Source organism: Pinus tabuliformis, chromosome 2_1 (assembly GCF_031772625.1).
Source record: "Pinus tabuliformis cultivar Carrire ecotype Pingquan chromosome 2_1, CPIR1, whole genome shotgun sequence".
In the NCBI taxonomy this organism is placed as follows: Eukaryota; Viridiplantae; Streptophyta; class Pinopsida; order Pinales; family Pinaceae; genus Pinus; species Pinus tabuliformis.
The window spans coordinates 627,858,492-627,882,890 of NC_142299.1; the positions used below are offsets into that span (position 1 = coordinate 627,858,492).

General features: G+C 36.5%; 1 pseudogene; it reads left to right on the top strand.

Moving 5' to 3' along the window:
• Nucleotides 1-17,012: 17,012 nt before the first annotated feature.
• On the top strand, nucleotides 17,013-23,764 carry LOC149202106 (uncharacterized; annotated as a pseudogene).
• The last annotated feature ends 635 nt before the right edge of the window (nucleotides 23,765-24,399 follow it).

A 24,399-nucleotide genomic window follows, 5' to 3' on the forward strand; every position in this document is an offset into this window, starting at 1 on the left:
AAAAGGTCGGGAGAGGGCTCTCTCCTTTAGGATCTCAGTCAAGGTGACTATATCAGATAGGTATTTTACGTTAGGTATAGTAGCTCAAAAGGTTTTGATTGAATTTGTTGGTGTTTGTTGGATCAGATGGAGCTGGGCAGTTTAGGTCTGGGAAATTAGGTCAGAATGTAGGATGTTCTATGGGGTAAGGTAGGTATAGGCTTTAGCACTTGAAATTAAGTGAGGTGAGGTGTCTAAGACTGGTGAGGAGCTGAGGATGGCATGTGTGAATCATGGATCCTTCTCAAACATCAAAAAACATATAATACTAAATGATTTCCCAAGGTAGAGCACTGCAAACAATGGATTCTACCTATCTATCTTGATATCATTCAATTAGAAGTAGTGAAATAGATGATGACATACATAAAATATGTAAAAAACTGATAAAAAAAGAATAAAATATGCTAAACACCATACCACATGGATCCCATAAAAATAGCTACAATTCCTATTAATTTCCTTTCCAAACAGCTGACAATGGTGTACAATCAAGCTCAGAGCATCGAAGTGAGTCCAACCCCTCCTAATGACAAAGAAAATACAAGATATAGACATAAAAACCACTTATCCTAAACATTAGGGGTCGAATCCATGAGAAGAGGGGTTGTTTCAACCATTTCCCAACTAAGAACTGGAATATAAGCAATCAAACAACTTGCCTCTAAAAAGGTGGAAACAGATTCATTTGTCTCAAAACCACCTCTAACTAATGAATCTACCCTCTAACACTATTTTACTATTACATTTACATGCCATGTCATCAATTACATGAGTGAAATCATCCATGAGAAGAGATAAATCCAATTTACAGTCAAAACAGGTAAATTTTGGTTTTCTGAGCAAAAAGTCCATAAGCACAACGCCAATGGTCCTAAGCATAGTGCCACTTTCCACCTACTTTTGGAGGCCTTCCCCTTAGCCAAATTGAGCCCATGGTATCTCATTAGAAAGGTATTCAAGTCTAGTTTCTGGAAAACCTATAATTTTTTAATTTGGAGGTCATTTCCCCCCTCAAAACTTGAATCTCCCAAGACTACTTCTGTGTGTCCAAAAAGAGGCAAAAAAGGTCATTTTTTGGTAGTTTTTGGACGTTTTGGTGAACCAGATCTGCTCCAAAACTTCTGAAAATTTGCAGGGTGGATGTCCTCATCATTCTGAATCCAAAAATGTCAACCTTTTCTCCAATGGATGCCTTAGGGAAAAGCGCAGCGCCACAAATTTTCTATGTTAAAAATTTCAAAATTTCAAAAATGCAAAAACTCCTCAAAATTTGCCCAAATTTGGCATGGAGCACCACCATCAAGTACTTTGGTTGGCCAAGGAGGCTTAAACTAACATATTCAACCTATCTTGCTCTTCCTTGCCCTCTAAAGCTCTCCTTAACCTAGCTTTTAGCTTCCTGATCCTCATGTTACAAATGTTGTTACGAGTCATGTAATGGTAGGCCATGGGTCAGAGCATTTTCTTATCCCTGTTGGCCTTGTCAATGAGCCCTTCAAGATGTAGGTTGACTCTTTCAAGCCAAGTTTCCCTATATTTTTCAATTTCTTGCTCAATAGGAGTCAAAATGACATGAGCCTCTTTGTCACTTTGCCTCTTTGTCTTTAGTAGCTCAAGTTCCATGAGGACCTATTTATGACTTAGTTGTTTGTTTTCTTGCTCCAGGTAAGTGAGGACAAACTTAGCTCTCTCTAAGTTGTCCGTCAAAGCTTGTATTTGGGCTTCTTTCTCCTTAATAATGACATCTTTGACATTTTCCCTCTCTTGAGCCTCTAGATCAATGATCTCATTGTCATGCTGCTTGGGCTCATCATCATGGTCAAAATCACTTCCTCTATCCATGATTTAGCTAACTCTCCTAGTTTGCAATTTTGAAAATGTATGGGATGGGTTTTATGTGCAATGGTTGTGGAGGAATGGATGTGAGTGAAGCTATGGGTAAAACATGAGAGGGAGAGGGTTTAGGGAGCAATGAATGGATGGTAGAAGGTGATAATAGTGATGAGGATTAAGGGTTTAGTTTATAAGGTGAGTGGTAGGGAGAATCAAAGAACTAGGGTTTTACAGTGGGAACTAAGGTTTTGTAGTGGAGATTAGGGTTTCATATTTGAGAGTGAAAACCATGAAATTATTCACAAATGCAAACTAAAAAAATAAGGGAAGAAATGATACTTACTTGCCAAGTAGTGAAAAGGAGGAAGTTTGGCATAGATCGGAAGCTAGGAGCATTTTTTGGCTTGGCTAGCCTAAGTGCAGCACCACCACCCAGGAGTGTAGTTCCAGTCTGTAAGCACAGCGCCAGTTATAATTTACACTGTGAAATTTTTCGAGGAGCACAGTGTCTGGCTAGGAGTGCAGCACCACTTTAGGACGATGTTTGACTGCCTTCCCAATTTCCAAATTGGGCACGTGATAGCTCGTTGTAAATATTTTCAAGTCTAACTTCTAGAACATCTTGAATTTTTGAATTTGGAGTTCATTGTCTCTGTCAAAAGCGCAATCTCCCAAGACTAGTCAAAATGTGCAGAATGAGGCTGCCAAAATGCATAGTGTTGTTGCAGTCAACTTTTGAAGGTCTTCCTCAACTCCAAATTAATATCATGAGAGCTCATTTGAAATCTCTTTGTTTCTACTTATCATTTGATGCATCAAGCAAGTCATTTGGTCATTCCATCTAGGAGAAAAATTGATTTTACCAAGGTCACTTCAGAGGTGCATTAACCCTCCTGAGGCAAATGATTTTTTCGACATTTCTCCGAACCCATGAAACCTGTGTAAAAACTAAAAGAGTTTTTTTCTTCTTGGGTCAGTGATGGACAAAAAACTCTCACTTTTTTCAAATTCATCTTTTCTTACTCAGAAACACAGTTTGAAGAAAAATTGTCCCTTATGTGTGGTGAATGGCTTGTTCCTTGGAATGACTTCTTGAAAATGATGGAGACCTGATGTTTGATGATATGAAATGGCCTTCTAGCTTTTTATATCCCTTATGTGTCCTCTTCTTAGATATCTCTGATCGCATAGCCAACCCTAGCTTAGTGCGAGAGGAATTTAAGGTTTTAGTGCTTGTTTCTCTTTTGCTTTTGCAGGTGAATTGGTGCTCATGATGACTTGATTTTTGCAGTGGCAGGTGCTTGGAAACATCATTAGATGCTTAGGAGCATCTAGGAACCAATATTACATATGGAAACATAAAATTACATAAGAAATGAAGATAAAAACAAAATATTTTGTTTCTACCTCAAAACAAGTTTTGAGGTGAGAACTACATTAGGCTTTCGAAATAATAACTTATGACTTTGCTGATCATTATTGGCATGTAATAATTGATTTTGACCATGGTGCGACCCTAAAACCTAATGAGACAAAACCCTAAGATCTAATGAAATGAATTGCAAAGTGAACATGAGACATGACTGAAATATATGAAAGAGGATCAGCAAGTACAGATCATGAGGAATTTTTCTAAAGAAAACCCTACCATCAGCGAATCCATGACCTAATGGAATGCAAACTCATCAGTATGGGACTCCTACTATGAAATTCAAAAGAGCATATTTTGATCTCTGATGGCAGTGTGAAGACACTGACACTAACATTAGCTCCAATGGGGATGGTAGCTCCTTGGAGGTGGCAAGAACACCATAGACCTAGTAGCCTTATCCATTGGGCATGTAGTAAGAAAAACTCAATCTAGAATACATGACCAAATACTGATGACTCAAAGACACCAAATGACTTGAAACTCAACTAAAAACTGACTCGATACTAAAACACAACTGACAAACTAGAAAAGATGCTCAAAATGGAGCTTATTCAATAAAACCTACTCTAACTGTTTCCATTCATCATCTGATCAACTGAAATGAAACAACCAATGCAACCAAATAAGCATTATGGCTGCTGTTTGAATTCTCTGCAAGTGCTTGCTTATGAGAAAGAAGAGAAAACTACTGCAATGCAACTCCCATGAAAACTTGTAAACAGATCCAAATTTTCCCAGATTGAATAATATGGATGGTCTATCTGACTCCAAAAATACTGCATAAGGATCTTGAAATTCATGTGCACTAGGACTTAGCTCATCCAAATGATTACTTTGCTTCTCCTCATACCATGAATGCAAAATTCCATATGAGCTTTGTGACAAGACTCCTGCTGAAAATGACAAAGAAACCGGCTACCGGATCAAGTTTGTATCAATACTTTTTCCAAGTTCAAAGTTAGCTAATGGAGAAAGACTTTGACTACAGACATCATCCAACACATCAGCTATTGGATCGTGAAAAACTTGAAAAGACTGTTGCAACTCATTTTCTATTGGTTCCAATGAGGTTGCATGATTTTCTACAGGCTGCTCATTGGAAGATATACTATGCAAAATTCCTTTCAAAAACTGAAATGATTCAAAAAATAATGGTACGGAATCATCTTGCATCATTTGATCATATGTTCCAGCTTCCAAGTTTTCATCTGCAACCTAACATTCAATGGCATTCTAGGGCTACAAATCTAGATATGAGAATTCTTGAACAAGGATTTCTTTACCCTCTAGATGGTCTAGATCAAAAATTATCGACGGTTGATTTATGATTGCACGAAAGTTGTTTCTGATGAACTAAAACGAAGTAAGACAAAAAGGCAAATATCCTTCACTTACTTCAAAATTTTCTGCACTTTCCTCCTCACTTCCATAGCTGATATGCAACGGCTGATCACTATATTCGAGCTGCTGAAAGTGAACTTCCTCCTTCCACAAACCAGCTGCTAATTTGTCTGCAAGACTAGCTTCTGTTTGGAGAACATAATCATCATCATACTAATCAAACTTAGGGAAATCATCAGTATAAAACACATCATCAAGCATACATGTCATATCAATAGATCTCTCTTCTCCAAGATGATCTATAAAATAATCATTATCAGATCTATGACAACTGGGATAAGAAAGAAAATGTTTTGGATCAGCCACTTGTTCTTCTTCAATCAGTGAGCCATGGTCTTGAACATCATACTCATTCCTTGTGGTGATCTTTTGCATCATCTCTTCCACTGCACTTACCAAAATGTCGAGCTTTACCTCTAAAGATGTCGATTCCTCTAGATTTATGTTCTTCATCTCTTCTTCCTTCAACTTTGCCCTTCTGATCAACAAATTAACCTCTACATCTACTGCACTATTTTGCATCTCTTCAAGTGTTGCAAGGCTCCTTTCTCTCAACTGAAACTCCATTTCTAGATCAAAGGCATCCAGGTATTGCAAGAGAGCAAATCCAAAAGGAGGTCTTATATTAACAGGCATCGAACAATAAACTTGGTTAAATCTGGCAGAAAATTATTGTACTATCTCCCCTAGCTGTCATTTCAGTTGGTTATACTTTTCTAGAATCAAGAAAGGGTTATGTATGACCACCCACTTGTTGAGGAAAACTTTGATGAACTGCTGGAAATATGAGATGCTCGCATTAGGCAAGGTTTTGAGCCAACTCTTGACTTTGCCTTGCAAAGAAAGAGCAAAAAGCCTACTACTGACATCCTCTTCATCAACTTCAAAAAGGTCAAGAAAAGACTCAAAATTAGTACATGTCTCTCAGCAGTGATGTTGCCACATTAACCATCAAATCTTGGTAGATATAGGTAATGATTTTTAGGGAAAGCATGGGATATAGGAGGTAAAATCAAAGGCTTATATCTATCTGGAATTTTACAAGGTATAGAAATATGTACAGAAGGTGTAGAATTAGTCTTGGTCTCTTTAGGCTCATTAGTTTGAAGACGGTCATCATAAGATTCAGAAGAAGGGTCTTGATCAAGATCAAAGGCATGTGAACATTTTGTATTCACAATCTTCAAAGGGAAAGAATCAAATGCAACTCTAGGATATTTTCTCAAATACAGTATACTTCGTAAAGCCTTCTTGACATTCTTTGGAAAAGAGAAGAAATAATTTATAAGAAAGAACATAATATCTTGGATGAAATTCCAACATGAATATATGACCTTTCCATATTGTCCTTACATGTTTCTGCTGGTCAGGTTCATCTGCCAGTGTGTTGGGTTGTGTTATATTCTTTCCATGTAGTTAATAGGGGGTTTGAAGGGCACCCGTCACCCCACTTTATGGGGTCTGGGGTAGCGCCCCAGAAAATTTTGGTTTTGGACCCTACGCTATGTTGGGCGGACCCACCTATGGTTTTGTGCATGATTTTTGCACATGTTTTTTGGACACGATGGTTTTTCGGTCCATTGTATTGGACGCGGTGGTTTTCGTTCCATGGTATTGGATGCTTCAGCATGTATAAATATGTATTGTAACATTGAAAGGAAAATAATGAAAAATCAAGCTGGTAGTCCCGGTTTTGGGATCCAGGGGAAAATCTCTGTGTATATGTGTTTTTGTGTTGTGCTCTCGCATTTTTTTATTTTCTGTGTTTTAGAATTCATATGCAGGTAATTTCTGTACGGGGTTAAAACCTACATTCGGTATCAGAGTGGTTTTGGCTTCAAAGGGATGCCTTTGCTGCTGAGGGGTTTCACTCGGGCCTGTGGTAGACCCTATTCAGTGGGAGATCTACAAGATAGATTCTGGTGGTGAAAGAAGATGGTGAGTAGTGGAAAGATAGAGATCGAGAAATTTAATGGTCAGAGTTTTGAGTTATGGAAACTCAAGATGGAGGATCTGTTGGTGGATAAAGATCAGTGGATCGTGGTAGATTCAGGTACTAAACCAACAGGAGTGTCCGATGAAGAATGGAAGAAGTTGGATCGGAAGGCAAAGAGCACAATACGATTTTGTGTCTTAGATTCAGTATTGCTGAATGTATCAGGGGAAGCTACAACGAAGGCTCTGTGGGACAAGTTAGGGACTTTGTACCAATCTAAATCTCTGGTGAATAAACTGTTCCTACGGAAAACACTGTATAACCTGAGGATGAAATATGGAGACTCGAAGACAGAGCATCTGAACGAATTTAATACTGTGGTAAGTCAGTTAGCATCTGTTGGTATTAAAATTTTAGACGAAGATAAGTGCATCAGTTTGTTGTGTTCTCTACCAGATTCGTGGGATAGTCTGGTTATTGCAATATGTAGCAATGCAACTGCCTTGCATTTTGATGAAATAGTCTCATCCTTGTTGACGGAGGAGATGAGACGGAAAAATATGGAGAGCCAGAATGGTGATGCCTTTTCTATACGAGGATGGTCCCAGAATAGAAACAAAAATAAGTCATCGGTGGGAGATCTAAATCTAGAGGGAGATCTAAATCTCCAGGAAAACCTGTAAAGGTGGTGTGCTGGAAATGTGGAAAGGAAGGGCACCTCAAAAGGGAATATAAATCTAAAGCTCCTAATAAAGGAAAGGGATCTGATGATGCTCCTTCTGTAGAGGTGAAAACCACCTCAGATGAAGTTGGCGATGTGTACTTGGCTTCTTCAATTACACATGTAGATCATGAGGCATGGTTGATTGACTCAGGTGCATCCTTTCACTTCCCTCCCCACAGAGAGTGGCTCTGCGAGTATGAGAAATATGATGGTGGTGATGTCTTCTTAGGGGATGATAGGAAGGCTATAATCGTTGGTTGCGGAAAGGTAAAGTTGAAGTTGAAAGGTGGAAGGGTTAGAACACTTCTGGGTGTTCTACATATTTCTGCATTGGCCAAAAATTTGATTTCTGTAAGCAAGTTGGATGATGTGGGTGTCAAAACAGTGTTCGAGAAGGATACTTGCAAGATGGTTCGAGGAGCACTAGTATTGATGCGGGGAGTTCATATTGGAACTCTGTACAAGCTACAAGGTAGCACTGTTATTAATGGGTGCAACAGTTCTGTGGTTCTTGAAAGTGGAGTAGAAGATCTAGTGGTCTCTAGAGAGAAGACCATGCTATGGCATCAAACGCTTGGTCATATTGGAGAGAAGGGCCTTTGAATACTTCATGATAAAGGTATGGTAGAAGGTATGAGTAAAGCTCTCTGGATTTTGATTTCTGCGAAAATTGTGTATATGGGAAGCAGAATCGGGTGAGTTTCCCCTCTAGTAGTAAGAGGGTGCAACAAATATTAGAGCTTGTGCACAGTGATGCATTTGGACCTGTAAAAGTTCCATCATTGGGTAAGTCTGTGTACTATGTATCATTTATAGATGACTTCTCAAGGAATACATGGATATATTTCCTTAAGAAGAAATCTGAAGTCTTTTACAAGTTTAAAGAATTTAAGGCTCTGGTGGAAAATCAGACAGAGAAGAAGATATAGGTGCTGAGGACAGATAATGGTGGAGAGTTTTACAGCAAGGAATTTAAAGAATTCTGTAAGAAGTGTGGTATAGCATGGTAGAAGACTACTCCATATACACCTCAGCAAAATGGAGTTGCAGAAAGAATGAACAAGACGTTGATGGAAAGGGCAAGAAGCATGCTCAGTGGTGCTGGGTTAGGATAGGAATTCTAGGTAGAGGCAGTGGATACTGCATGTTACCTGGTCAATAGGTCACCTTCATCAACGTTGGAGGATAAGACTCCACAAGAGGTATGGACTTGTAAGAAACCCTCTCTTTCACATCTGAGGGTATTTGGATGTGATGCATATGTATATGTTCCAAAGGAGAAATGAACCAAGTTGGATAGTAAATTTGAAAAGTGCATATTTATTGGGTATAAGGATGGTTTAAAGGGTTATAAGCTTTAGAACCCAGTAACAAGGAAGGTTGTGTACAGCCGAGATGTGGTGTTCAGAGAGGCAAAAGATGTTATTAAACATGACGTCCAACCAAAGGAACCTGAGAAGATAGAGTTTGAGCTAAAGGAGGAAGGAGGAAGATTCAGACTCTACAACAGAGGAGGAATCAAAAGATGAAGAGCCACAAACTCCCGCTATGAGAAGATCAGTTCAAGAAAGAAGGCAGCCAGAAAGGTATGGTCCATCTACTTTCTGTTCAAATTTTTCTTTATCTATTACTGATGATGATCCCAGAACTGTGAAGGAAGCAGTAGATTCAGAGGATGGAAAACTCTGGAAAGAGGCCATGGTTGATGAAATGGCATCTTTACACAAAAATGAGGCTTGGGATCTAGTGGAGTTGCCAGCTGGAAGGAAATCCATTAGCAGCAAATGGGTGTTCAAGAAGTAGACAAATGTAGAAGGAAAGGTGGAGAAATACAAAGCTTGGTTGGTAGCAAAAGGTTATTCCCAGGTGCCAGGAATTGATTTTGGTGATATTTTTTCTCCTGTTACCAAGGTAACTTCTATTAGATTAATTTTATCTGTTGCTGCTGCTTTTGATTTTGAGGTAGAACAGATGGATGTGAAGACAACATTTCTTCACGGGGATCTGGAAGAGGAAATATACATGAAGCAACCTGAAGGCCTTGTGGTGAAGGGTAAGAAAGAACTGGTATGCAAGTTAAAGAAGTCTCTGTATGGGTTAAAACAGTCAGCAAGGATGTGGTATCAGAAATTTGATACATTTATACGGGGACTTGGCTTCACCAGAAGCAAAGCAGATCACTGTGTGTATTTTAAATTAATTGGTGGATGTGTTATTTATCTATTCTTGTATGTGGATGACATGTTGCTGGTTGGAAATGACAAAGAAATTATCCAAGATTTGAAGACCCAATTGTCCTCAAAATTTGACATGAAAGATCTTGGTGCTGTAAACTATATTCTGGGCATGGAAATTAAAAGAGATCGGGCAAAGAGGAAGCTCTGGTTAATCCAAAGGACGTATGTCGAGACATTACTACAGAGGTTTAATATGCAGGATAGTAAATCGGTGAAGGTTCCTATTCTTGTAGGTGTGAGGTTATCTGCAAAACAATGTCCCAAGACACAAGAAGAGGAAGAGGACATGTCCTGTGTTCCATATGCAAGTGCAGTCAGTAGCTTGATGTATGCAATGGTCTATACTAGACCAGACATTGCACATGTAGTGGGAGTATTGAACAGGTTTATGTCAAAACCAGGAAAGGAGCATTGGACAACAGTGAAGCGGGTTTTCAGGTATTTGCGTGGCACTAGTGATTATGGTCTATGCTACCAAGGAAGACTAGGATTGGACAGAGTGTTGGATATTCATGGCTTTGTTGATGCAGATTGGGCTGGAGATCTGGATCAGAGAAGATCTACAAGTGGGTATGTGTTTAACCTATTTGGAGGTGTAGTCAGTTGGATGAGTAAGAAACAATCTGTAGTGGCACTATCAACTACAGAGGCAAAATACATGGCAGCCACCCATGCAAGCAAGGAAGCAGTTTGGTTACAGAGATTTTGTTCAAGTATGGGGTTAGTACAGGAAGCTATAAGGGTAGACTGTGACAGCCAAAGTGCAATTTTCTTGGCGAAGAACCCTGCATATCATTCAAAGACAAAGCACATTAATGTTCAGTATCACTTTGTGAGGGATATGATAGAAGACAGAAAGGTGTTGCTGGCAAAGGTGGACACTTTGAAGAATACTGCAGATGCATTGACAAAATCTGTGAGCTCTAAGAAGTTCTCTTGGTGTAGAGAGGCAATGGGCATTTCAGGGATGTGAAAATGACTAAGCTCTCTTGTGGCCCCCTGTGTAAAGAAAACAACAAGTGGGAGAATGTTGGGTTGTGTTATATTCTTTCCACGTAGTTAACAGGGGGTTTGAAGGGCACCCGTCACCCCACTTTATGGGGTCCGGGGCAGCACCCCAAAAAATTTTGGTTTTGGACCCTATGTTAGGTTGGGCGGACCCACCTATGGTTTTGTGCATGATTTTTTCACATTTTTTTTGGACGCGATGGTTTTTTAGTCCATGGTATTGGACGTGATGGTTTTCGGTCCATGGTATTGGATGCTTTGGCATGTATAAATATGTATTGTAACATTGAAAGGAAAATAATGAAAAATCAAGCTGGTAGTCCCGGTTTTAGGATCCAGGGGAAAATCTCTGTGTATATGTGTTTTATGTGTTATGCTCTCGCATTGTTTATTTTCTGTGTTTTAGAATTCGTATGCAGGTAATTTCTATACGGGGTTAAAACCTACAAAGTGGAGTCCTTGGATCTGATCTCGAAACTGATTTGGAGTTGCCAGGTGAATGATTTCAGCCTTTCGATGTCTAATCGTTGCCCACCATGAAAAATCAAATCTAAGCTTGATAGATTTGCTGAGGAACATAACACTACGTTCCCCAGTATGATTGCCATTATGTTATCACCTAGATTAGCCTCAGGCTGAAGAAGGCAAGCTTCCAGGGTAACCACAAACCACTTAACCTCGTAACTAGCCCTACAAGATCAGGAGAGGGCTCTCTCCCTTAGGATCTCAGTCAAGGTGACTGGATCAGATGGGGATTTTAGGCTACGTATAGTAGCTTGAAAGGTTTTGATTGAATTTGTTGGTGTTTTTTGGATACACTTGGATGCTCTGAACTATATTGTACATCATTATAAGTAGTTTGGCAAGGAAATTAATAGGAGTTGCAGCTATTTTTATGGGAATCTTGTGGTATGGTGCTTTTGCATAGTTTATACTTTTTTTATCAGTTGTTTAAATGTTTTATGTATGCCATCATCTATTTCACTACTTCTAACTGAATGATATCAAGATATATAGGTAGAATTCATTGTTTGTAGTGCTCTACCTTGGGAAATCATTCAATATTCTATGTTTTTTGTTGTTTGAGAAGGATACATAATTGCTACATGCCCTCCTTAGCTCCTCACCAGTCTTAGACACATCACCTCACTCAATTTCAAGTGCTAAAGCCTATACCTACCTTGCCCCATAGAACACCCTACATTCTGACCTAATTTCCTAGACCTAAACTGCCCAACTCCATCTGATCCAACAAACACCAACAAATTCAATCAAAACCTTTCGAGCTAATATACCTAGCCTAAAATCCCTATCTGATCCAGTCACCTTGACTGAGATCCTAAAGGAGAGAGCCCTCTCCCAACCTTGTAGGGCTAGCTACGAGGTTAAGTGGTTTGTGGTTACCCGGGAAGCTCGCCTTCTTCAGCCTGAGGCAAATGTAGGTGATAACAATACATATGATAATCGTCTCAAATATAAAGAAATAATACACCATAAGCATTCATATCCAAATTCATCAATAAAATCAATTTCATTTGCTTTTATAAGCAATGAATATGACTATGAATAAGATTATACAACATCCATCTAGGACCTAGGCTATCTCATTAATACTATTAGTGCCATGTTTTCATTAAAATGTCAATTAGTTTTCAATAATCATTTATTGTTATTTCAACTAGGAAGTTGACAATTTAACAGTATGTATAGTCATTTAAGTACATCATTAAAATTCAAATGAACCTCATCATATTGAGCTCTAATCTCTAGTCACATATTCTTCCTTCCCTAAGGAAGTTTAATGAGATCCATTGTTAAGATATTATGGGTCGTACAATTATTCATAAAACCATCAATACAAAATTTAAAATTCCATGATCACTATACACATTTTTCTTATCCATTATAGTACCATTTTTCTCAATGGAACACAAACATTATGTCACCATCTTCTATCATTTTTAATTCACTTAAACCAATGGATTGCTAATCCTTGGTTATTTACCCATCACTCAGTCATTATTGTTGTTCACTCTAGAAGGATTTGCTTATCTTATCAATTTCCCATCTCAATATAACTTGATCTATTTTATCATAGATTCATCTCTATTCATGTGGACACGAGGTTATTCTCTTTCACTTTTGGTTTGTGAACACTATCTATTTAGAATTCCCAGATTTGAACTACTACTATACCATTATTATCGACAAAAATTGTGTATGCTTAGTGTGGTTGTATTAACTTCTTTCAATACTAACGACACAAACTTGATAAATTGCTTTATATGAAGTCTCAATATTTTTTTTTATAACTCGTGAAACAATGAGTGCATATCAATCAAGTACACTAATTCTTCTCAATGCCTCCTTATACAATTTCGAGCAATATTCCTTCTTATACTTCAATTGTTATCTTTGACCATTTAAACTTTAAACATTTCCTTTCCTATCACTTATCATCCTATACCAACTATGATTATTCTAGCTCATAATTGTGGATATTGACACCTTAGTTTTATGTGAGTCATCACTATGATCGTCCAAGTCATTCCCCATCGTCATTCATGTTTCTTGTTTTACTTAGTTTATATTTGTAAGAGACCTGCCATTAAAAGAGAGACACTTCTTTACTATCATTGCGTAAGTTAGTCATGGCTTTATTACAATTTCAGGGTTCAACCCTCTTGAGAAGCAATGTCCTCAAAGAAATACAACCCAATAGAAATTCAATTATGAATTCGACCACTTATAGCTCAACAATCCTCTAAATCCATGCTATTTATCCCAAGTCATTCACTTCTCTCTACACCATTAAGTCATGATCCTTAGGTTTTTTTTCAAGTAATTTCCTCTTCTCAAAGTTGTGAAAATAATCAACATGATCTCATCATTTCACCTAACCTTTAAGAAAGATAAGACTAATTGATTTCTATTGACTAAGAATTATAAAAGAGAAAATTAAGCTAGCCTCACTAATAGGTATATCAATTGATGTGACAAGTTTCCTAATCCACACTTGGCCATTCATACTCATAAAGGAGCTCATATAAACTTTTCTAATTTCAGATCATCATAAAACAATATCAATTTTAGTAAGCAATTATATTAACTTTTATAAATAAAAAAATTAAGTAATTATACGAGTCATAAATTTTTCATTAAGATTTAACTATGGCATATAATATTACATAAACATAAAAAATCTATCTTTAATTTTATTCGCATGATGTCCAAAAATTTATCCATAATTAGTTTACACTCAATAACCTATTAACTCAAAATTTTAATAAATCTTTATACAAATTAAGATACACTTCTAATAAATAATACAACTAAACAATCCCACATATACACACATAAAATTTAAATATTTAAAAAATACCATATAATATAAATGTTATTTACTTAGAATTATTATTTCTTCTACCTTCAATATAACAATAAACTTTAAAGATCACATGCAACTAATTTTGAATCGTACAATTCTATCTAAAAAAATTCTGCATCTCTTTACGATTTGATTTTTTTTTGTTATATAACTTTATATTATATATTTAGTATAATATTAATTTTTTATCAAACTTCCAAATATGATACTTTGAGGCTAATATTAAGGTAATTGTAACTTTAATTTATCTCCTATCGTGGTGCATTTATAATTTAGATTCAATCTATCTAAAATTTTAGAGTAGTTGAGAACTAAATTAGTAGTTAAGAGTTAATGAACGTAACAACTTCACAAATTTCAGAATTTCAAATTCCATACCATTAAAATTTTATATTTTTAGGTTACATTAAATACATAAATTAAAGTGTAATGTTAAGAAAAAATTGACGTGTAACCGATAAAAGTGTTTAGTAAAATGAAATTTATTAGATTTCTTAATTACGCCGTAAGGCGTTTCCCTCTGAGATCCATCCCCCATTTTGCCTACGTGTCCTCCTCTGACGCCGTACGATGAGATGTTAGACGATTACAAACACGCCGTAAGGCGTTTCCCTCTGAGATCCATCCCCCATTTTGCCTACGTGTCCTCCTCTGACGCCGTACGATGAGATGTTAGACGATTACAAACACCAGAACCGTCGATCAAAAATGTCACTGAGGCGGTGCGGTCCGGGTAATGAAGAGCGCGGAGTGCCAATCGCCATTCCACATACCGATATTTCTTCCTCTGTTACTCCGGTTTATTGTGTAAATAATATATTCTTCCACATTCTGCGCTGAAAATGGTGTCAAACGACAAGGCCTCCGTCACGAAGGAGCTCAACGATAAGCACAGAAAGGTAAAGCTTCAAGGTCTCATGTTTTTTCTTTGAATAGTTCCGAAAATGTAGTGTGGATTTTGATTTATCTGTAAATGGGCCGAAAGCCCTGGAATTTGCCATCTTATGAAGGATTAATCGGCTGGGTTTCTTAGAAATCAAGTATTTTATTGTCGCCGACCGTAATTTTGAACGGTCTTTGTCGAATTTCGATAATTTAGGCCATAGATCTTCTCTTAGATTCCCGGTCTCGACGATCCTGGGCTCGAATTCTTCTTTTTTGGGAGGATTTCTGTTATCTAGGGCCTGAAATTGTGTTGTTAGGGTTTCTTCTCATTTAGGTTTGTTTCTGTCGATACGCGCACTTCCACGGAGATTGCTTTTGTGCCAAAGTAATCCGAATAATATTTCATTGGAATATTAGGTGGTCGTCGTCATCTTTTTAATTGTTGGTTTTGGGGTATGCATTTCCGCCATGAGTTGTCCCTTTGATCACCCGCGTGATCCGTCTCTCTTATGACTTTCTTCTTGGTTAGTTGGACGAGGATCAATTTAAGTCATAAACTTAATTGCAAGTGCAAGCGTGGTTGGGAAATTGGCAACTTTTGACTGGAAAATTTGTTGGTCAAAATGTTGAGTTTATCGGAACGATTTCATGGAAAAAAATGTCGCTGGAGAGCGGGTTAAGTATACATCTCAGAAGCTGTGCCCTGACAGGATTTTTACACATTTTGGAATCTGATTCCTTTGGACAAAGCATGAAGAATTGTAAAGTTCCATTTTAAAGAAACGCTTCAGGTCATTCTTTTTTCTTTCAATGGAATCAATCAATTTTTATTTGCTAAGCGAAACAATTTTGTTCTGTTTTCATACGATTTTAAGGCAATTTCAATTCTTGTTCTTGGCAACTGTTTTAAGGCAATTTCAATTCTTGTTCTTGGCTCTTGAAAAATACTTATACCTCTGGATTTTGAGTAGACCATACTCTTCAGATCATAAAAAAAATACTTTTAACAAATACTTATGCTTCTGGATCTGGAGTGACTTACATATTTAGAAAAATAAACTCTTAACTCATATTAACCAATCATAAGCAAAATCAAATCCTATTCTGGGCGTACTCGAGTTTAGGGAATTCGTGGAATAACATTTATATGTGTTTATTTTTGAAATTTTAGAAACACATACTTCAGCCATTTCTGGCTTGTGGCATACCATACAACATCCATTTTTCTTTACAGTATGCAGGTCATTTCAAAAGCGTCTATTGCAGGAGTTGCTGTTAAATCTATTGTGTTTCCTTGCAGATTTTATTTGATGACAGTCACTGGAATATAGCCACAGGAAAGCGTGTAGGCCTGCAAACTGTATTGGTAAGACTATATCTTTCTAAATGGGATATGAGGCTTTTGTAAGATCGTTTAATTGGTCCAATCTTCTCCAAATTCAATATTGGTGTTCACTGTCATCATCAGGTGTGAACTTCAGTCCGAACAAAGGAATCATGTTTTCCCCTTGAAAGTATTCACAACAACATTAGAGAAGCCCTGCCTGGGATATGGGAAGAAAAAGATGTAGAGAGCACCAAAAATGTTGTGCGTTCAAGACTAGCAAGTGCAACTATTGAAACTGTTGTCACTGCATAATCCATACCCTCATTGAATAAGGGAATGGTGGACTCGACTAATCCCTTTGGAGCGTTTGTCTCTGGTTAGAGGAAACTCCAATTATCGGTAGTCTTTAAGTTTAAGATTTAAGTTTAAGCTAAACAGTTTTTGATAAAAGAAAAATTACAATAAATTCCATTGATTTGACTTGCATTGTTTAAGTTGTTTGGAATACCATATATTGCTTTTGGTAAAAAACAGTGTCTTTCTTCACCCACTGGAATCAAATATTTCTTATACAATTTTTTTCATGGAGGATTTCGATATGAGAATCTTAAACCAGACCTTGTGCTGAAGAACTTGTTATTAAGCATGCCTGAGAAGAAAATTGTAAGATCATATGGATCCCTTCAAATTCTTTATATGATGATAGCACATGATGAAGTCCTAGGTTTTATTTGGAAATATATAAACATACTTCTCAACCTTTTGTAACTTTGTTGTGTAAAACAGATATTTACAAACAATGAAAAAGTTTATGTTAAAGGTCCTTAACAAGCTAGGGTTGGATGATTACTTTGAAGGCATAATATGCTTTGAGACACTTAACCCTCTTTCAGAAATTACTGAAAGCAATAATGACTTGGATATGCCCACTGATAACTCTACAACCCTGAAGGCACCCATAATTTTTAAGCCCTCAAAAGAGGCCATGAAGCAGGCTCTTCACCTTGCAAATGTTGATCCACAAAGAACGGTATGGGACTAAATATTTTGATGGCCATTTTCTTTCAGCTATCCCTTTTTTCATGAAAATGAATTATATAATCCATTAGCAATCAATATAGGTCTACATTAAGATTGACTCATCTAGGTAAAATAGAAATTTTATACCAAATCTCCCTTGGTTCACAAATAAGGATAGCTAGCATCTGTGCTTTGGCCCAGTGTGAGGGCCCAGGGGTATCTATACGTTTTCTAAAAATGGCCATCTTGGCTAAGATCTGCTTTCAACAATACCCACAGAGAGTGGATACACCATCGCTTATGCTAAAGACAAATGGATTGAAATGAAATACAAAACAAGGAAGCTTGATCGCCCTTCTCATAGCATAAACATCCATACATCATACTTCAGAAATCAGAAAGATTTATTTTTTGGAAATATGAATAATATTAGTTATCACTTGTGTTATTTGGGAATGTAGGTGAAATTATCACTATATACCAAGAAAACCATACCATTTTGAATTATCTGCTGTGATAAATGGTTGATAATGGTGTGTAAGAAGCTGAGTTTTAACTCTGCTGATGATTTACAGTAAGGAGTTAGGCTTTAACTCTTGACAAATACTTATACCTCTGGATGTTGAGTAGACCATACTCTTCAGATCATAAAAAAAAATACTTTTAAAAAATACTTATGCTTCTGGATCTGGAGTGACTTACGTATTTAGAAAAATAAACTCTTAACTCATATTAACCAATCAGAAGCAAAATCAAAACCTATTCTGGGCGTACTCGAGTTTAGGGAATTCGTGGAATAACATTTATATGTGTTTATTTTTGAAATTTTAGAAACACATACTTCAGCCATTTCTGGCTTGTGGCATACCATACAACATCCATTTTTCTTTACAGTATGCAGGTCATTTCAAAAGTGTCTATTGCAGGAGTTGCTATTAAATCTATTGTGTTTCCTTGCAGATTTTATTCGATGACAATCACTGGAATATAGCCACAGGAAAGCGTGTAGGCCTGCAAACTGTATTGGTAAGACTATATCTTTCTAAATGGGATATGAGGCTTTTGTAAGATCGTTTAATTGGTCCAATCTTCTCCAAATTCAATATTGGTGTTCACTGTCATCATCAGGTGTGAACTTCAGTCCGAACAAAGGAATCATGTTTTTCCCTTGAAAGTATTCACAACAACATTAGAAAAGCCCTGCCTGAGATATGGGAAGAAAAAGATGTAGAGAGCACCAAAAATGTTGTGCGTTCAAGACTAGCAAGTGCAACTATTGAAACTGTTGTCACTGCATAATCCATACCCTCATTGAATAAGGGAATGGTGGACTCGACTAATCCCTTTGGAGCGTTTGTCTCTGGTTAGAGGAAACTCCAATTATCGGTAGTCTTTAAGTTTAAGATTTAAGTTTAAGCTAAACAGTTTTTGATAAAAGAAAAATTACAATAAATTCCATTGATTTGACTTGCATTGTTTACGTTGTTTGGAATACCATATATTGCTTTTGGTAAAAAACAGTGTCTTTCTTCACCCACTGGAATCAAATATTTCTTATACAACTTTTTTCATGGAGGATTTCGATATGAGAATCTTAAACCAGACCCTGTGCTGAAGAACTTGTTATTAAGCATGCCTGAGAGGAAAATTGTAAGATCATATGGATCCCTTCAAATTCTTTATATGATGATAACACATGATGAAGTCGTAGTTTTATTTGGAAATATATAAACATACTTCTCAACCTTTTGTAACTTTGTTGTGTAAAACAGATATTTTCAAACAATGAAAAAGTTCATGTTAAAGGTCCTTAACAAGCTAGGGTTGGATGATTACTTTGAAGGCATAATATGCTTTGAGACACTTAACCCTCCTTCAGAAATTACTGAAAGCAATAACGACTTGGATATGCCCACTCATAACTCTACAACCCGGAAGGCACCCATAATTTGTAAGCCCTCAAAAGAGGCCATGAAGCAGGCCCTTCACCTTGCAAATGTTGATCCACAAAGAACGGTATGGGACTAAATATTTTGATGGCCATTTTCTTTCAGCTATCCCTCTTTTCATGAAAATGAATTATATAATCCATTAGCAATCAATATAGGTCTAAATTAAGATTGACTCATCTAGGTAAAATAGAAATTTTATACCAAATCTCCCTTGGTACACAAATAAGGATAGCTAGCATCTGTGCTTTGGCCCAGTGTGAGGGCCCAGGGGTATCTATACGTTTTTTAAAATGGCCATCTTGGCTAAGATCTGCTTTCAACAATTACCACAGAGAGTGGATACACCATCGCTTATGTTAAAGACAAATGGATTGAAATGAAATACAAAACAAGGAAGCTTGATCGCCCTTCTCATAGCTTAAACATCCATACATCATACTTCAGAAATCAGAAAGATTTATTTTTTGGAAATATGAATAATATTAGTTATCACTTGTGTTATTTGGGAATGTAGGTGAAATTATCACTATATACCAAGAAAACCATACCATTTTGAACTATCTGCTGTGATAAATGGTTGATAATGGTGTGTAAGAAGCTGAGTTTTAACTCTGCTGATGATTTACAGTAAGGAGTTAGGCTTTAACTCTTGACAAATACTTATACCTCTAGATTTTGAGTAGACCATACTCTTCAGATCATAAAAAAAATACTTTTAACAAATACTTATGCTTCTGGATCTGGAGTGACTTACGTATTTAGAAAAATAAACTCTTAACTCATATTAACCAATCAGAAGCAAAATCAAAACCTATTCTGGGCGTACTCGAGTTTAGGGAATTCGTGGAATAACATTTATATGTGTTTATTTTTGAAATTTTAGAAACACATACTTCAGCCATTTCTGGCTTGTGGCATACCATACAACATCCATTTTTCTTTACAGTATGCAGGTCATTTCAAAAGCGTCTATTGCAGGAGTTGCTATTAAATCTATTGTGTTTCCTTGCAGATTTTATTTGATGACAGTCACTGGAATATAGCCACAGGAAAGCGTGTAGGCCTGCAAACTGTATTGGCAAGACTATATCTTTCTAAATGGGATATGAGGCTTTTGTAAGATCGTTTAATTGGTCCAATCTTCTCCAAATTCAATATTGGTGTTCACTATCATCATCAGGTGTGAACTTCAGTCCGAACAAAGGAATCATGTTTTCCCCTTGAAAGTATTCACAACAACATTAGAGAAGCCCTGCCTGAGATATGGGAAGAAAAAGATGTAGAGAGCACCAAAAATGTTGTGCATTCAAGACTGGCAAGTGCAACTATTGAAACTGTTGTCACTGCATAATACATACCCTCATTGAATAAGGGAATGGTGGACTCGACTAATCCCTTTGGAGCGTTTGTCTCTGGTTAGAGGAAACTCCAATTATCGGTAGTCTTTAAGTTTAAGATTTAAGTTTAAGCTAAACAGTTTTTGATAAAAGAAAAATTACAATAAATTCCATTGATTTGACTTGCATTGTTTACGTTGTTTGGAATACCATATATTGCTTTTGGTAAAAAACACTATCTTTCTTCACTCGCTGGAATCAAATATTTCTTATACAATTTTTTTCATGGAGGATTTCCATATGAGAATCTTAAACCAGACCCTGTGCTGAAGAACTTGTTATTAAGCATGCCTGAGAGGAAAATTGTAAGATCATATGGATCCCTTCAAATTCTTTATATGATGATAACACATGATGAAGTCGTAGTTTTATTTGGAAATATATAAACATACTTCTCAACCTTTTGTAACTTTGTTGTGTAAAACAGATATTTACAAACAATGAAAAAGTTCATGTTGCAAAGGTCCTTAACAAGCTAGGGTTGGATGATTACTTTGAAGGCATAATATGCTTTGAGACACTTAACCCTCCTTCAGAAATTACTGAAAGCAATAATGACTTGGATATACCCACTGATAACTCTACAACCCGGAAGGCACCCATAATTTGTAAGCCCTCAAAAGAGGCCATGGAGCGGGCTCTTCACCCTTTTTCATGAAAATGAATTACATAATCCATTAGCAATCAATATACGTCTACATTAAGATTGACTCATCTAGGTAAAATAGAAATTTTATACCTAATCTCCCTTGGTACACACTAGCATCTGTGCTTTGGCCCAGTGTCAGGGCCTAGGGGTATCTATACATTTTCTAAAAATGGCCATCTTGGCTAAAATCTGGAGAGTTAATTCTCATTTTAATGTAAAAACTTGCCCCAGGGTGAATGCCTTATTGTCTTTTGAAAAGTTGTGCTACAGTGGTATTTTGACAAGAAAGAGATGCATGTTACTCTGATCATGTCACATATACTTCGCAATTACCCACCTTTCTCTGTACACAATCCTTCAACAAAGAGGATCTAGAAAGAGAATATTGTGTTCAGCAATAATTTCGTCCCAAAACATAAAGCTTAAGGTGTGTGCCAGATATGTTTAAACAAGGCATGCTTGTTAGTTTGATCACATCCCACATAATGCTCAATTATAGTTCTATTCCCAAATTATAGCCCCATTTCAGTAGAGACGAGCTACAAAGGGACTGTTGTACTGAATCATAATCTAGCCTTAAAACAATCTGGCAACCTGCAATTAGACATCACATACTTCAGCCATTTCTGGCTTGTGGCATACCATACAACATCCATTTTTCTTTACCGTATGCAAGTCATTTCAAAAGCGTTTATTGCAGGAGTTGCTATTAAATCTATTGTGTTTCCCTGCAGATTTTATTTGATGTCAGTCACCGGAATATAGCCACAGAAAAGCGTGTAGGCCTGCAAATTGTAGTGGTAAGACTATATCTTTCTAAATGGGATATGAGGCTTTTGTAAGCTCGTTTAATTGGTCCAATCTTTTCTTAATTTAATATTGGTGTTCACTGTCATCATCAGGTGTGAACTTCAGTCCGAACAAAGGAATCGTATTTTTCCCTTGAAAGTATTCACAACATTAGAGAAGCCCTGCCTGAGATATGGGAAGAAAAAGATGTAGAGAGCACCAAAAATGTTGTGCGTTCAAGACTAGCAAGTGCAACTATTGAAACTGTTGTCACTGCATAATCCATACCCTCATTGAATAAGGGAATGGTGGGCTCGACTAATCCCTTTGGAGCATTTGTCTCTGGTTAGAGGAAAATCCAATTATCTGTAATCTTTAAGTTTAAGATTTAAGTTTTAGCTAAACAGTTTTTGATAAAAGCAAAATTACAATAAATTCCTTTGATTTGACTTGCATTGTTTACGTTGTTTGGAATATACCATATATTGCTTTTGGTAAAAAACAGTGTCTTTCTTCACTCACTGGAATCAAATATTTCTTATACAATTTTTTTCATGGAGGATTTCCATATGAGAATCTTAAACCAGACCCTGTGCTGAAGAACTTGTTATTAGGCATGCCTGAGAGGAAAATTGTAAGATCATATGGATCCCTTCAAATTCTTTATATGATGATAGCACATGATGAAGTCCTAGGTTTTTTTGGAAATATATAAACATACTTCTAAACCTTTTGTAACTTTGTTGTGTAAAACAGATGTTTACAAACAATGAAAAAGTTCATGTTGCAAAGGTCCTTAACAAGCTAGGGTTGGACGATTACGGCCGAGGGGTATCTATACGTTTTGTAAAAATGGCCATCTTGGCTAAAATCTGGAGAGTTAATTCTCATTTTAATGTAAAAACTTGCCCCACGGTGAATGCCTTATTGTCTTTAGAAAAGTTGTGCTACAGTGGTATTTTGACAAGAAAGAGATGCATGTTACTCTGATCATGTCACATATACTTCGCAATTACCCACTTCTCTCTGTACACAATCCTTCAACAAAGAGGATCTAGAAAGAGAATATTGTGTTCAACAATAATTTCGTCCCAGAACATAAAGCTTAAGGTGTGTGCCAGATATGTTTAAACAAGGCATGCTTGTTAGTTTGATCACATCCCACATAATGCTCAATTATAGTTCTGTTCCCAAATTATAGCCCCTTTTCAGTAGAGAGGAGCTACAAAGGGACTGTTTGTACTGAATCATAATCTAGCCTCAAAACAGTCTGGCAACCTGCAATTAGACATCACATACTTTAGCCATTTCTGGCTTGTGGCATACCATACAACATCCATTTTTCTTTACCGTACGCAGGTCATTTCTAAAGCGTCTATTGCAGGAGTTGCTATTAAATCTATTGTTTTTCCCTGCAGATTTTATTTGATGACAGTCACCGGAATATAGCCACAGGAAAGCGTGTAGGCCTGCAAACTGTATTGGTAAGACTATATCTTTCTAAATGGGATATGAGGCTTTTGTAAACTCATTTAATTGGTCCAATCTTTTCTTAATTTAATATTGTCATCATCAGGTGTGAACTTCAGTCCGAACAAAGGAATCATATTTTTCCGTTGAAAGTATTCACAACATTAGAGAAGCCCTGCCTGAGATATGGGAAGAAAAAGATGTAGAGAGCACCAAAAATGTTGTGTGTTCAAGACTAGCAAGAGCAACTATTGAAACTGTTGTCACTGCATAATCCATACCCTCATTGAATAAGGGAATGGTGGACTCGACTAATCCCTTTGGAGCGTTTATCTCTGGTTAGAGGAAACTCCAATTATCTGTAATCTTTAAGTTTAAGAGTTAAGTTTTAATTAAACAGTTTTTGATTTGACTTGCATTGTTTACGTTGTTTGGAATACCATATATTGCTTTTGGTAAAAAACAGTGTCTTTCTTCACTCACTGGAATCAAATATTTCTTATACAAATCTAACAATGGACATAGAGCATGTATATTTATACCTGTGTGTTGGAAATACCATTTTATACTTTAATGTTTATTATTTTTGTTTTATTATTATTACTTGAATTTCTTTTTAACAAGTGGTTGTGTTTCTTTTGGTTTCAGTGAAAGTATGGGCTCCAATGTTGGCTCTCTTATCATGGAGTATAATTCATCTTTGATAATTTTTCAATTATTAAATTAGGTTAGTCAATTGTTTAAACTATTAAATTTATTTCAAAAAAAATTTGTTACTTTATAGGTTAGACACTGGCTTGAAATATTAAACTTATTTCAAAATGTTTTTGTTACTTTATAGATAAGGCGTAGATTTCTTGGCTCTATGATGAAAATAATGAAGGGAAAATACATGTTAATCTGTTGCTT